The sequence below is a fragment of the Sminthopsis crassicaudata genome, chromosome 5, assembly GCF_048593235.1.
Source record: "Sminthopsis crassicaudata isolate SCR6 chromosome 5, ASM4859323v1, whole genome shotgun sequence".
NCBI lineage: Eukaryota > Metazoa > Chordata > Mammalia > Dasyuromorphia > Dasyuridae > Sminthopsis > Sminthopsis crassicaudata.
In genome coordinates, this window is record NC_133621.1 from 85641771 (window position 1) to 85657407 (window position 15637).

The 15637-nt window shown below is 36.9% G+C and overlaps 1 long non-coding RNA gene across 1 annotated transcript in view; it reads left to right on the forward strand.

Annotated features, from left to right (window-relative positions):
• Window positions 1-13428, forward strand: part of LOC141542748 (uncharacterized) — a 31999-nt gene extending 18571 nt beyond the window's left edge. Inside the window, exons 3-4 of the long non-coding RNA XR_012482247.1 lie at window positions 3049-3139; window positions 13322-13428. This is a non-coding gene — a long non-coding RNA (uncharacterized LOC141542748). The remainder of the gene's footprint in view (window positions 1-3048; window positions 3140-13321) is intronic.
• Window positions 13429-15637: the final 2209 nt, after the last annotated feature.

The following is a 15637-nucleotide window of genomic DNA, read 5'->3' on the forward strand; positions in this document are numbered from 1 at the left end:
TTTGGGCACAGTTCCAAATTGTTTCATAAAATGGAATCAGTCTCTTATTCCACCAGAAGTTCATTAATGTGCCTATTTTTCCCTTATCTCTGATAGGTGTTAGGTGGTAGCTCAGAGTTGTTTGAATTTTCATTTCTCTAATCAATAATGATTTAGAACATTTTTTTCAGATGACTAGAAATGGCTTTAATTTCTTTAGTTGAAAATTATCTATTCATGACCTTTGACCATTTATCAATTAGGGAATGACTTATATTTTTATAAATTTGAGTCAATTTTTTTTTAGAAATGGAGCCTTTATTAGAAACACTGCCAATAAAAATTTCCCTCGGCTTTCTGCTTTCCTTCTAATTTTGACTGATTGGTTTTGTTTATGCGGAGCCTTTTTAATTTAATGTAATCAAAATTATCCATTTGCATTTCATAATGTTCTCTAGTTCTTCTTTGGCCACAAATTGCCCCCTTCTCCACAGATCTGCTACTGCTCCTATTTGTAACAGCTTTGACTTCCATACTACATCTATCCCACTTGATCATTATCTAGTGAATCACGTATATAAAAGTACCTCTTGAAGTGGTTATAAAAATATAAGATATTAGAGGATAATAAAATATTCATTGAATTGAGGTGAATTAAGCTGAATTGCATTTTATACAGCGTGGGAAAGGGGATAAGAGAGGTCTGCAGGTCTGAACATGACAGGCTACACCAGAGCAGACCAGTGTATGGATACCTCATAAGGAACTCTAGGCATTAAGCAAGAAATGGATGGCACTAGGTATCAAGCAGATGGTACCCTGAAAGGATAGAGGTGGGACAAAAAGGACTAATTTCATTTGTTCCATAATTTTTCCTGGGGTTAGCCCTAATTCCCAGCATCATAGTAAGTGCTTAACAAATGCTTTTTCATTCATCCATAGTGATTTAAACAGAAATGATGGGTTTCAGACTTGACCCCAATCTGCCAACAATTAGGCAGTTTCAGCAACATGCATAATCAAATTGGGCTTGGCCACCATAACTCCTCCCGTCTGGCTACTTGTCTAGATTTCCACAGGCGAAAATGGGAGAGGAGTCAGTCCCTTTTAGGCCCTGAGATAATGTATGCAAATATAGAGTTAGGTAAGGAAAAGATAAGATCAGGGCTGTGATTAGAAAGCATTCATTTGTATTGGACATAGCACAGTTTTGTGATTTCTGCCCGAGGGATTCCAGGACATGATCAGGGAAATTATCTAGGGCTAGGGATAACAAGGTGGGAACAGCAGAAGGCAAGGGATTTAAGAGAGCAAGACATTGCCTCATTGCAGCAGTTAATTCTATGGCCATTATTACAACTAGAAAATCCTAAAATTGGACCAGGGAAAATGCACTCGGAGAATGCTAAGCAATCAGGGTTACTGGAAATTACTCACAGGTGAAGAGGAGGTTCAGGAGAAGCCAGAGTGTGGGAGTTTCCTTACCAGGAACTCCCTATGCTGATGAAATAACAGGCCTGTACTACACTAAAAAGACCAAAACAATTCTCTCTCCTTTGATTTTTAAAAATCGAGTATTCTTTATTGTTTCCCAGTTACATGTAAAATTTTTTTTTTACATTTTTTCTGGTTATAAATATACATTGATTTTTCAATACACATTTATGAATCATGTTAGAAGAAAAAAAATTAGAACAAAAGGGGAAACTACGAGAAAAAAACAGAAAAAAGTAAACAGCATGCATTGATTTACATTCAGTCTCCATATATATGCTCATTTCAATATATATATGTATATATCTCAAAAGCTTCACGATTTCATTAGTATAGGTGACTTTCCATTGACTCAACAAAAGCTCTCTACTCCTTAGAGAACAATCTTTGTTCAATGGGGAAAAAATCTTTATCTAGTGGCTTATCTGGCGATTCACTTCTCTGAACTCAAATGAGATGGTTTTTGGATGACAGATACACTGTCACTAGACCTTTTCCTAAAGCCTTTTCAATGAAGTAGAACCTGCATCTGAGTCAGCATAAAATTTGAGACTCCAGAGTTCCCATCATGCCATGATTAACTTTGCTGAGTAGGACTTTACCTGACTTTAATGATAACCAAAGAAAATATACTTACTCAACCAAAAACTTGCTGACTTGCTCAGCAAAGAATTGGAGACAAACTGAGTGCCCCTCAATTGGGGAATGGCTAAACCAATTGTGGTGTATGCATATAAAAGAATATTGTTATCAGAAATAATTTCAGGGAAATATAGGAAGATGGGTCTAAATGGATAAGCATTGACAGGAAAACAATTTACATGGTAACTATAACTATGTAATGGAGCAGAATAGTAAAATGAGGTCGATCACTTTGTAAATACAATAACAATCTTGGCTCTGAAAAAAAATATTGCATTGTTGTAGTTCTAATATTTTTTTTCTTTATTACAAGGTAAAGCTTATTAGGTAAGGTTCATGGAAGGGTTAGGATGGAAATGGCAGAAATTAATCCAGAGATGAATATGATGCAAAACCAGAAGGTATCAATAAAAATTGTTTAAAGGAAATCGGAACCTCCCCCCACAAATATATGACCAACCAAAAGAGCAAATGAATGAAAATCAATCAGTTTGTAGCTTCTATCCCTGAGCACTTCATCACTGACCAAAGACCTAGATTAGGTTCTAACTGCTCCCTACACTGATCATCTATTTCAAGATATTTGTAATGTACATAAACATGGGGGTGAGGTTCGGAATTCAACAGAGTGATATGAAAAAAAGGAATCACATAGAAAGATGAAGTGAGTAAAGACTATTGTATGGGCAGAAAAAAGGCAGTTGGGACAAGATGGCACAATTAATTCCTTCTTGTTCTTGGTTTTCCAGCCTTCTAAATGCACTGATGGAGGAAGGAAAACACAACAAAACAAAACATTTCTTTTTTCTCAGTCCAAGAATCTAGAAGAATGCCCGCATTTTGAGAATTTTCTTTTATTTTTTTCTCTGATATTGCTTCTTTAACAAATGGTTTCCTGTAGATGTATTCATAGTATCATTAATTTACAACTAGGTAATCGTGGAGGCCATCTATTCCACATTCAAGGTGTGGTGAAGAAACCAAGGACCAGAAGAGTGAAATATCTTGACCAAGATCAGCAAAGGTAATTAATAACAGAGTCAATATTTAAACTCAATCACCCATCACACTGTCAAAGTCATACATTTTCTCCAAAGGTGTAACAGCAGAAATATTTATCTGTTTATTAGTATTGAGCAAGGCATAAGATGTTTATTGTCTTGGAGAATATCTCTTCAATCATCGCTCAGTGTATTCTCTCTTTACTTCCTTCTTAGAATCTCTAGCTTTCCCCAAGGCTCAGCTTTGGTGCATTTTCCAATGGTAAATCTTTGCTAATCCCATTAGTCCTTAGTATAATCTCCCTTTTCAGATAATCTCTCCTATTTTCTTATCTATTTAAAAGTTATCCTCTCCCACACTCACTCCAGATAATGTCAAGTTCTCAAGAGCAGGCTTTTTCTTGTTTTTGTTTTATACCCATGGCATATATTATATTATATTATATTATATTATATTATATTATATTACATTACATTACATTATATTATATTATATTATATTATATTATATTATATTATATTATATTATATTATATTATATTATATTATATTATATTATATTATATTATATTATATTATATTATATTATATTATATTATATTATATTTATTATATTATATTATATTATATTATATTATATTATATTATATTTATTATATTATATTTATTATATTATATTATATTATATATATACATATATAATATATATTATATTATAAATAATTTAATTTAATGTCCAACCCAGATAACAAATCAAAGTGGGATTCCTCCAAATGATATGGTGTTGGTTGCATCAAGCTCTCGAACATTTGAGACCCTCATAAAGGAGCTCTGTGATCATTCCCAGAAGAGCTAAGTCTATTCACACAAGAAAATTGAGCAGATGAAGAATGTCTATTGTCCAAACCAGAATATTCAGGTAAATGGGAAACCAATAGAGTTTATCTATGAGTTTATGTTCTTCATTTATCATGGTGGATGGACAAAGAGTGGCACATAGAATAGGAGAATAGGTTAAATTGCATTTGGAAAGATGCATAGTACTTTTAAATGACCCTAAATTACTTTCTGAAACAAAAGCTCAGATTTATGTAGATATATATTCCATCCAATTGCATAGTAAAAAAATTCTTTTTTAATATTTTTTTTAAGTTTTGAGTTCTGAATTCTGTCCCTCCTAACCTCCATTAACTCCTCCCCGAGACACTAAACAAATATAGTTTATACATGAGCCATCATATAAGACAGTTCTACATTAGTTATTTTCTATAAGAAGACCTGAATAAACGAAAATAAATGAAAGAAAGTGAAAAATAGTATACTTCATGTTGTCTTCTTTCTCAGCAGGGGTGGGAGCTTTTGCTTGCAAGCATTTTTCTCACTCTGAGATTAATTAAACTTGTTTGATCCCTGAAAAAAAAAAAAGTAGTATGCTTCGGTCTGTATTCAAACAACATCAATTCTTTCTCTTGAGGCAGATTGTATGCTTTATCATTAGTCCTTTGGGATTTTTTTGGATTATTCTATTGTTGAGAATATCTAAATCATTCATAATTCTTCTTTGAATAATGTCGCTATTACTATGTATAATGTTCTCCTGGTTCTGTTCACTTCACTTTGTATTAGTTTCTGTAAATCTTTCCAGGTTTTTCTGAAATCATTCTACTTGTCATTTCTTATGGTACAATGATATTCTATTACAATTGTATACCACAGTTTGCTTAGCCATTTCCCAATTGTTGGGCATCCCTTCAATTTCCAATTCTTAGTCACTACAAAAAGGCTGCCACAAATATTTTTGTACAAAATAGATCCTTTCCCCCTTTTTTGATGTTACCTAGGTGCTGGGTCGGTTTTATAGCCCTTTGGGCATAATCCAAATTTCTCTTCAGAATGATTGGATCAGTTCACAATTCCACCAACAATGCATTAGTGTCCCAACTTTTCCACATCCCCTTCAACATCCATAATTTTCTCTTTTTATCATATTAGAAAAGCTCATATTTTTAACATCAGTATACTTTGAAAAGTTATATCATATGTATGCTTATCATAATATAAATGTATATAGTACATACTTATTAATAAGCACAAATCTTATTATTCACAATGAATTGAACAAGACAAATGAGATAAAAGATACCATTAGAGAATTATATGACTCAAGAAAGAGGTGGTCCAATCATGTAGCAAGAGGAAAAAGTAATGGATGGACAATATGCATGTTCCAGATGCATTAATGAAATGTCAAGAGGCCTACAGAAATGTCATAAGTATCAGAGGTAAATCCTTATTGAGGATCTAGGAGAGTAGATAGACTAGGGTATTATAGGATGAAGGTATCTCTGCTATGACCTGTACCCTTAGAGGGATCACCTACATCCCAACGTCTTCTTTTTTTTTTTTTTTTTTTGGTTATTTTAAATTTTTTTTAATTTTATAATTATAAAAAATTTTTGACAGTATATATGCATGAGTAATTTTATTTATAATATTATCCCTTGTGTTCATTTTTCAAATTTTCCCCTCCCTCCCTCTACTCCCTCCCCTACATGACAGGCAATCCCATACATTTTACATGTGTTACAATATAACCTAGATACAATATATGTGTGTAAATACCTTTTTCTTGTTGCACATTAAGTATTAGCTTCCAAAGGTATAAGTAACCTGGGTAGATAGACAGTAGTGCTAACAATTTACATTCACTTCCCAGTGTCCCTTCTCTGGGTGTAGTTGTTTCTGTCCATCATTGATCAGCTGGAAGTGAGTTGGATCTTCTTTATGTTGAAGATTTCCACTTCCATCAGAATACATCTTCATACAACATTGAAGTGTACAGGGATCTTCTGGTTCTGCTCATTTCACTCAGCATCAGTTGATGTAAGTCTCTCCAAGCCTCTCTGTATTCCTCCTGCTGGTCATTTCTTACAGAGCAATAATATTCCATAACATTCATATACCATATTTTACCCAACCATTCTCCAATTGATGGGCATCCATTCATCTTCCAGTTTCTAGCCACTACAAAAAGAGCTGCCACAAACATTTTGGCACATACAGGTCCCTTTCCGCTCTTTAGTATTTCTTTGGGTACATCCCAACTTCTGAAACTGTGTTTTGTGACCCCATATAGGTAACAAATTGGGGGGGTGTCATGAAATTATGGTTTGTTATTGATGTGGGTTGTTCTCCCTTTAAGAAACTAATGCTTTGTGAACCCACATCCTCTTACTTCAGAGCTAACTCTTTGTATAGTGACACGATGCTGTTTCCTATATGACTTTATTTCAAAATAAAAACCACAGTGTTATGGCAAACAGCATTTTCTGGCACTAAAATTAAAATTACATATTAAACCTATTTAAAAAAAAAAAAAGAAACTAATCCTTTCAGGGAATGATGTGGGCTGTGATCCCTTTAAGAAACGAATCCTTTCTAATTCCCAGCCCCTCCTAGTTGATGCATTATAAATTAAAAAAGCTAGGACCTTTGATTCCCAGATCCTGTTAAATGTACCCTTTTGAATTCCAATAGGAGATCTGGGCCTGTTCCAGCCCCCACAGGATCTGAGTCAACTTGGGACACCATCCACAGGCCCCTTTAGCTAAATCTCTCATTATAAAAGAGCCAAACTGGAACCCTCTCTTTGCAGAGGTTCCTAACATAGCAGCCTTACGCCTGGCCGCAAAGGATCTCCGTCTACTGGAATCTTATTTCTGGTGCTCTTTTATCTCTACCTTCACCTTTTACTAACTAGACTTTAACTTTATTTCCAAATCCCATGATCCTTTATCAATCTAGGTTTTCGGGTCTGTAAATTCCTTTACAGGGGACTACTAATAACCTCATTTAACTCTGTATTCTTGTGTCTAATCCAAAGGGGTTGCAGGAGAGCTCTATTTGACTCCCTGTGCCCCCAATCTGCCACTAGATCTCAATTAAACCTAATTTCATTTGGTTACCCCAATTCTAAATCTCATTATTATAATTTGTATGCCTATTTTATATAGAAGAGAAAAAAATAAGAAAAAAAGCTAAAGAAAGGGGAAGTATGAGAGTAGAAGGAAAGAAGAAAGAGAAAATCTGAAGTATAATGATATATTAGTAAATTGTTTAATGAGCAACCCAAAGTTTGCTAAGGAGGAGAAAGGAGGATTATAAAGAATGTCTTGGTAAAGAATAAAATACTTCAGTGAGGGACATTTCCATAAGATGGAGAGATCCCAGGAGTGTCCTGCTCAGCACAATATTTTGCACTCCCTGAAGCCTCACACTTAAGCCAACAATAAAGAGCAACCTTTTTGTAGAGGCTAAAAATGGGAAAAATAGAAAAATGGGTAGATGTCTTTCTGTCAGGGAATGGCTGAACAAGTATATGAAGGTAATGGAATATTATTGTTCTATAAAAATGATGAACAAAATGATTTTAGGAAGGGCTGGAAAAGTTTACATGAATTGTTACTGAGCGAAACAAGCAGAACCAGGAACACATTGTACACAATGTGATAATCAATTATGAAACGCTTGGTTCTTCTCAGTGGTTTGATGATCCAAACCTTGGACAGAAAATGCCATCTGCATCCAGAAAAAGAATTAAGGAGACTGAATATAAATCAACGTAAGCTATGTTCACTTCTTTTTTGTTTTATCTCTCTCATGGTTTTTCCCTTTTGATCTGATTTTTATCTTCCACGAGATTCATAAAGCAATGTATAGTAAAAATAAATTTACTAGGAAAAAAAGAATAAAGAGCAGCAGCCCAGCCCATTCAACCAGGTCTGAACATCCTTTCAGGCCTCTGAATACAGTATACTCATTTAAATATAGATTGTGTCAAGCAAGGCATGAAAAATGATAGATTCTCATCCTTTCCTATTGATCACCCTTACCCCTTACAAACAAGAGCCAGCTGGCCAAAAGCCAAAAGAAGCAGTTCCATCTTGTCCAAAAATGAAAAATGTCTGGTTGTATAATGAGCCTGGTCTACAGAACAACAAACCAAAGAAAAATCTGTTCCTTATCTCCATTGCCGTGTCTTCTTGGGCAATGGCTTCTAGGACACAGTATAGAGACACGCTGGTTGATTCATGAAGATTCCCTGTGTTTTCTAAGAGCTAATCCCTGGCACTAGGTATATTTGCAATATAACAATATACTTTCATGTCTGGGGCAGATGCATTTGATACTTCCTTCCCTTGGTGTCTCCCCAAATTTGATGCCCCAGTTTCCTCATCAGAATCAGTTTGTTCCTAGTGAGATTATTTTGTAGTGATAAAGTTGAACTGGGGACAATTTTTGATGGGGATTTTGTTCCCTACCATCGTAAGCCACAAGACAAGGAATGAGCAAGTCATTTAACAAGTACTTAATAAGTATCAAATGTATACTTATTTCCATCCTAGATGCTATAGGGAATACCAGAGTAGGGTAATTCTACCTCTCAGGGACATTATGATCTAAGACAAGAAAAGCAACATATAACAATGTGAATGGCCAATATAAGACAATAACAACCAGGTGCTAAATTATGCATTACTAATTAAAAGCATCATAAGAATTCTTGGGAAGTAAAAGATCATTCCTTTTTCAGATGTTGATGGCCAAGTTAATTATTGTCAGTTTCATTTCTTATTTCATCTAATCTAAATTTAAGGATGAAGGTTTTTCTTACAATTGCCCGCACTCTGCTTGGCAACATAATACTGAATGTTTTAGTGGGGATTCTTTTCATATAAAGATTGGAGGACTTGGCTACCGAGATCCCTCTCACCTCTCCAGGACTGTGATTACAAAAGGCTTCATGGAGATAAAAGGGAGGTCTTCAAGGATAGTTGGAATAGAATATAAATTCCTTGTAGGCAGAGACTTTTGTTTTTGCTTTTTTATCTCCTGTGACATCTATTACAGTGTCTGGCACATAACATGAGCTTGTTCATAGAGACTCTGGACTCTTTCCAGATTCCCAACGTCCTTCCTAAAATGTGTTTGTCATAACTGAAAAGAAATACTAAAGATCTGGTATGCTACAGGGCAGACAGAGTATGGCCGGGCCATGATTACTGTGTTTCTAAGTCAGCTGAAGGTGGCCTTAGATTTGTTGACTGCTATATGAAATACGCCGGGAATAGAATCTGGCCTCAGACACCTGTTTACATCAGTTTCCTTATCTTTAAGATGAACCAGGGGAAAAAATGGCAAAATCACTCCTGTATCTTTGCCAAGAAAACCCCAAACAGGATCAGGAAGAGTTAGGACTGAAATGATTAAACAGTAACAAATTATATAAGCATCTGATTTACTATGTTCTCTGACTCCAAATCCAAGGCTATATCCACCTTCCCACATCATTGAGAACATGTATCTCATGAGAACATGTATCATGAGTCCATGATCTCAGTTATGTGTAAGAGGAATAATAAATGGGCAATCTGAACACTGGGTGGATATTGGTGCCCTTGGTGATCATATGGAAATTTAGGACAGGGGTAGGTTTGGAAGAGAAATGATGAGTTCTTTTTGGGCAAGTGGAGTTTGAGATGCCCATAGGAGATCTGGTTTGAAATATTCATTAGGAAATTGATGGTGTGGTACTTGAGCTCAGAAGAAAGCAGGGCTGGATATATGGAATTGTAAATAATGTGTATAGAGATGATCTTTGAGCCTGTGAGAGCTTAAGAGATGAAAGAAAAGAAGAAAGCCTTAGACAAAACTCAGCTTTATAACCATGGTTATTATACTTAACATGGAAAGAACAAAGGACATGAAAAGAAATGGAAAAGAATCACATAGATTGAGAAAATGCAGCTGCTTTACACTTTGCACTGATGGAAGTGATGGCCACATGGTTAGAATATGCAAAACCAAAGTGTGTGTGTGTGTGTGTGTGTGTGTGTGTGTGTGTGTGTGTGTGTATAAATATATGTATATGCATATATATAGGCATAACTATACACACATTTATCCTTAATGCCAAGAAATTCTATTTTCCATGACACATATTTATTTTGTAAAAAAGCATAATAATAATAATGTATAATAACATATAGGAAATTCAGTTTTCAAATCTTGGCTACAATACATAAAAGCTTTGTCATGGCTCTCTTTTTCAGTCACCTATTTCCAACTACCTTCAAGACAATTTCATTTGGTCTGTTTTCATTTCCAATTAGATAGAACTCAGTTTAAACCATCTTTCCCTTTCTCTTCCTAATCTCAGAACCAAGTCTTTCCCAACTCCCTTTTCTATCAGTGAAAACACCATTGTTTTGGGTTGTCTGATTTGAAACTTTGGAGTCATCTTTGTTTCTTATCTTTATCCTTTAAATTAATCTATCTCCCAGTTCTGTCCCTTCAAAAGATGTCTTTAGGTAAAGACCAAATGGGAAAAGGATGAAAATTGCCAATGGGTTCTTGAGGACATAGAGATGAGAATTGGAAACTAACATGGCAGAAGTCAAATAGACTAAAGATGTTTGCTGTTAGCAACTGTTAGGAGGTCTTTAACTTTCTAGGAATCTTACTCAGCAGAGATGTTTAACTTTTAGTCCTTTAAATCAATGGAACTTCACCTTTTTTGTGTATCTTAGACCCCTCTGTCAGCCTGTTGATACCTATGGATCCTTTCTTAGAACAATTTTCCCCCCCCGAGGCTGGGGTTAAGTGACTTGCCCAAGGTCACACAGCTAGGAAGTGTTAAGTGTCTGGGACCAGATTTGAACTCGGGTCCTCCTGATTCAAGGCTGGTGCTCTATCCACTGTGCCACCTAGCTGCCCCCAGAACAATGTTTTTAATGAATAAAGTTAACATACAAAGAACTACAAAAGAAACCAATTATACTGAATTATGGTTACAAAATGTTTTTAAATATAAATTCATAGACCCCAGGTTAAGAACCTCTAGATGGTTCAGCTACTCCCGAAATATATCAGCATACCAACGTTTATTTGAATCAGGGCTCAAATCAGAGAACACAAAGATGGAGAGTACTCTAGGCTGTATTATTTTATTCAGTTGATTTCTTTATCCCTCCGAATAGACCAGCAAATTCAGCCTGGCATTCTTCATTTCAGATGAAGAAACAGAGGCAGACTGACTTGCCCAAATGAGCATTTGAAAGGTCTTCTGATTGCAAGTCTGATGCTCTTTCCATTCTCATAACCTCGTGCTTTTTCTCACTTGGCTATTACAGAGGCAGTACTTAAGACTTTTTTGAGCAATGTAGAGGATTGCTTCTGGTGCTTAAATCTTCTGGTCGACATTCATAGCCTAGCTGCCCCAGCCATTTTCCCCAGACTTATCTCCATTCTACCATATCACCTTCAATCCCCAGAGGCTGGTCTCCTTGTTCCTCCAACAAGACACTCCATGTTTCCCCAACTATTCTCACTAGCTGTTCCCTAGGGTTTTACTCTCTCCTTCCTCATCTCTAGTCCTGCCTGTTCCAGCTTCCTTCAGATTTCAGCTAAAATCCCCAAGCTTCTTAACCCACTGCCTCTGTTGATTATTTCCAATATTTTCTGAGATAGCTTGTTTGTACACTGCTGTTTGTATATATATCTCTCATTAGACTGTGGGCTCCTTGAGAACAGGGATAGCCTTGGGGCCTTCTTTGTGTTCCCAGTGCTTAGCAAAATGCCTGGCACTTACTAGGAACTTAACAGGTGTTTATTGACTGACCGTAAGAACCTTCTAAAAATGAAGATTTTTCTTTTTGGAAGGAGATAAAGCACTTGTAAAGTCAGAATTTGCAAGGCAGAAATGAACACATTGCATTTTCTTAAATTTTCTTATAATAAGGTCCCCTCGTAGTGAAATGAACAAAAAGGGGAGGAAGGGAGTTTGCTATCTGGATTTACTTTGCTTAGAGAAAGAACTGGAAAATCCTGAAAGGCTATGTTCACTGGGGAAGGAGGATAAAAATAGAAAAAGACACTGCAGCTGGTCTCGGCTTCCTCCCCCTCACTGCAGTCAGGAGCCTTGCCAGCATGACTGAAGTTCACACCACCTGTGCAGAAGAGAATTTTATTGGGAGAGTTGCCCAGAGAGCCCTGAAGTCCACGTATAGTGTGAAGTCCTCCTGCAGCACCCACAGGTGTCTCGTTTCCAGCTAGGTGTTGCTTCAGTTATGGCCTAGGGAGAGAATAGCATATGGGCTGTCAGAAAAGAAAGAACTATTGAATAATAATTGTTGACATTACTATAGCGTTGTTGAGTTTGCAATGGGCTGTACTGGCATCCATCGTCTCACAACAATCCTGGGAGTTCATTAAAGGTATTATTATCCCCATCTTACAGATTGGGGAACTGAGGCACACAGAGTTTAAATGATGTGTCACATATCTAGAGGTAAGATTTGAGCCTGCTTCTGTTTGATACCAAGTACAACATGCTAGTTTTTACAGTGTGATCAAGAAAAGTATTTTTTCCTATTTATGATTCTAATGTGGTAAAGTATATAAGGACCACGGTGAGAATTTATAGAGTGGAGAAAGGGAAGTGGGGTAATTGTGTAAAAGTTTACAAAAAGGTCTGAATTTTCCAGCTTAACCCCAAATTATGTAGCTGCACAAGCTTAGTTCTTCCCTGGTCCAGTTTGATTTTTTTTGTGTTGCACTAAATAACTAATTTTTTTTCTGATACAATTGGGGTTAAATTGTATCCCTGGATACACACACTTGGGAGTTGTTAAGTGTCTGAGGCTGGATTTGAACTCAGGTCCTCCCGACTTCAGCACTGGTGCTCTATCCACTGTATCACCTAGCTGCCCTGAAATGCTCTTTTTGGCCCACCAGGAGCTTGCCTGGTTGTGAAATCTAGAGCTGAGATGGAGATGAGTAATTTTTATTTTCCCCAAGCTAATTTTTTACACAATGGGGCTTTGCTGAGCTGCATGTGCTAGGAGCATCTAGGATGGAGGCACCCAGGGAAGGGATGGCAAGGACTTGATTCTGGGAGAAGGCATCCTGTGCTCCCATACCAGGAGCAGCCTCTTCGTATTGACTTCATAGATGGACCAGACTCCATCTCCTTCCCTCTTCCCAACAGTGCCCAGCGGGTGAAGGGTGTGCTCACCCCCAACACTTGTGCCATGAATAAGCTGGTGGGCTGGGGGATGGGGTAGGGTCACCTCCTCTCTGTACCCCATAGAGCCCTGAAAATCAGAGTTGAGGTTTTGCTTCCGTTTTGTTTGTTCCGGACACAGGCAGAGGAGTCCCCAGACCTAGGATGCTCAAGTCATGATGACCTTGGAACCAGAATTTCCTTGTCAATTTAGCAAGGAACCTCTGAGAAGCCAGGATGCTGACATTCAACCAAGGGGACCAGACGATGTAGGAGAGACTGAGGAGATCATTCTGCTTCCCCAGGGGCTGGAAGGTAAGAAGTACATATATTTGTTCTTTTTATGCCTTTGAAGTAAATAATCCTTTGTAAAAACCTAATCTGCTTGTTAAGTAATTAAATAAAATGGGGTTCAGGGAACCTCTAGAACTAGGAGGACAATGTGGAGGTTACTTAAACCAACAGCACTTGCTAGATACCCCGAGACCCTTTTTAAAGGCGCCAGAGAACCCTGGGGGAAAGGGGGGAATGTAACATACCTGGTTCTCAGGCAATGGGGTCCAGAGTAGTCATGTTACATTTACATTGGGGAAACTGAGGCCTAGAAAAGAGAAATTACTTTTACCCCAAAATCACACAAAGAATGAGTCACAGAGGCCGGATTCAAACCTTGATCTTCTTTTTCTGAATTCAAGGCTCTTGGCACATAGTAAATCTACTAGTAAATGTCTACTAGCCATCCATATTCATAGCCCAACACTAAGTGTTCAATAGAAGTATTAGACTTGCCTTAACCTTGTGTGGCTGGGGAATGGGGGTGGTTCTGTTTGTTCATTTGGTTTTTTTCAGTGTGGAAAACTTTCCACCAGTGCTTAATGCTCACTGGTTTAAAAGAGCTGCCTTGGGCAGAAACAGTGACTTAGCCACTAATATTTGTCAAAGGCTATACTTAAACTGTGAGCCTAAGACCAGACCCTTATCCTTTATGCTACTAATAACCTGTCATAGTTGCCGAGGTAAGAACTATAGTTACCAGTGTATCTAAAATCATATTTGGTTTTATATATTTACTTATGTATATACAAATATATAATTTTTATTTGGATCAGATCTGCACTTTCACTGGTATTGGGAATCCCTGGGAGGACTGGTTTCTTACTACCTGCAGGATCACATAGAAAGTCATCTGTTTAGGCTTTAAAGTTCCTCATAACTTTTCTTTCTTTCCAGTCTTTTTATACCTTATTCCTTCCCTTGTACTCTAGGACCTAGCAGACTGGTCTTTTTGTTGTTCCTTGAAGTCGATACTCAATCTCTTGACTACATGTACTGGTTGCCCTCATGCCTGAAATTCTTGTCTTCCTAGAGCTCCTCCTGGATTCCTTGAATTTCTTCAAGTCTCAGCGAAAATTTCACTTTCTACAAAAAAGCCATTCCTGATCTTCCATCTCTTAATGCTAATACCTTCCCTCTAGATGATGTCCAATTTATTTCCTCTTTGTCTTAGTTATGTCGTTTCCCTGTCCTGCCCCTGTCCTGTACCCATCATCATTAAACTTTGAATTTCAGTGGATCAGGGACTGTCCTTTACCATTTTTTATCCCACAGGCTTACAATAATGCATGGCACATAGCAGGCACTTAAGATGCTTGCTGAATGTTGACTGTTGACTAAAGCTTTCTCTTCTTTTGCAGCTCAGCATCTGTTCTGCAATTTATAAGTTAACTCTTAGAAAACGGCTTAGACATTGAGAGGTTAAATAACCAGATGAAGTCACAAATATATTTTTATTCTCTCTACATCAATTTTCTTTGGTCTAGAAGATAAGGAAACTCATGATGAAATAGGAAAATTCTATTGATACAGCAACACAGACATACATATACACATATGTGTTTATATTTATATATATACATATGTTATATGTACATTATCTATAGAAATATACCCTGTTATATAGGCACATGTATATATGTGTGAATATATGTATCAGGATAATATATAAATATGTAACATACACATAGAGATATAAATATATACACACATGGGCAACTAGGATTAGCTTTTACAAAAGCATGATCAATATATGATTAATATCAAAATATAAACTCCTCTAACATTCAGGAGGTGTGATTCCATCCTCCCCTTTGTACGACAACACTCTCTGGGAAGAGGAAGGAAAAAGTACTTGGAACACCGTCCCCAGTTCCAAGTCCAGGATTCCACTGGGCTTGAGACCTAGATCATAACCTTCCCTGGTTGGCTGAGGCATCCCACCCAGAACCCTTGTTCCAAAGGACACTTGAATTCCTAATCCAATGAAGTTTACTGCTCCTAAATCTGAGGACAAATACTGAGGAAGTGCAGCAAACACCCCCAGCCCGTGCTCTTAGCTAGAGTGAAAACAGAGCACAGGGGAAGAAGTCATTCCCTTCTCACCTGCTCAGTTCAAGGTACC